This window comes from Sinocyclocheilus rhinocerous, unplaced genomic scaffold (assembly GCF_001515625.1).
Source record: "Sinocyclocheilus rhinocerous isolate Xijiao unplaced genomic scaffold, SAMN03320098_v1.1 scaffold2868, whole genome shotgun sequence".
In the NCBI taxonomy this organism is placed as follows: Eukaryota; Metazoa; Chordata; class Actinopteri; order Cypriniformes; family Cyprinidae; genus Sinocyclocheilus; species Sinocyclocheilus rhinocerous.
The window spans coordinates 96,256-97,245 of record NW_015623782.1 but is presented as its reverse complement, the minus strand read 5'-3'; positions in this window follow the sequence as shown (position 1 = coordinate 97,245).

Genomic DNA, 990 nt, shown 5'->3' with positions numbered 1-990 from the left:
ATATCTCACAATTTTGAGTTTATATCTCGCAATTCTGAGTTTATATCTCACAATTTTGAGTTTATATCTCGCAATTCTGAGTTTATATCTCACAATTTTGAGTTTATATCTCGCAATTCTGAGTTTATATCTCACAATTTTGAGTTTATATCTCGCAATTCTGAGTTTATATCTCACAATTTTGAGTTTATATCTCGCAATTCTGAGTTTATATCTCACAATTTTGAGTTTATATCTCGCAATTCTGAGTTTATATCTCACAATTTTGAGTTTATATCTCGCAATTCTGAGTTTATATCTCACAATTTTGAGTTTATATCTCGCAATTCTGAGTTTATATCTCACAATTTTGAGTTTATATCTCGCAATTCTGAGTTTATATCTCACAATTTTGAGTTTATATCTCGCAATTCTGAGTTTATATCTCACAATTTTGAGTTTATATCTCGCAATTCTGAGTTTATATCTCACAATTTTGAGTTTATATCTCGCAATTCTGAGTTTATATCTCACAATTTTGAGTTTATATCTCGCAATTCTGAGTTTATATCTCACAATTTTGAGTTTATATCTCGCAATTCTGAGTTTATATCTCACAATTTTGAGTTTATATCTCGCAATTCTGAGTTTATATCTCACAATTTTGAGTTTATATCTCGCAATTCTGAGTTTATATCTCACAATTTTGAGTTTATATCTCGCAATTCTGAGTTTATATCTCACAATTTTGAGTTTATATCTCGCAATTCTGAGTTTATATCTCACAATTTTGAGTTTATATCTCGCAATTCTGAGTTTATATCTCACAATTTTGAGTTTATATCTCGCAATTCTGAGTTTTTCTCAATTCTGAGTTTATATCTCGCAATTCTGAGTTTATATCTCACAATTTTACGTTTATATCTCACAAGTTCTGAGTGAGATTCTCAGTTCTGAGTTTCTGAGTTTATATCTCACAATTTTGAGTTTATATTTCGCAATTCTGAGTTT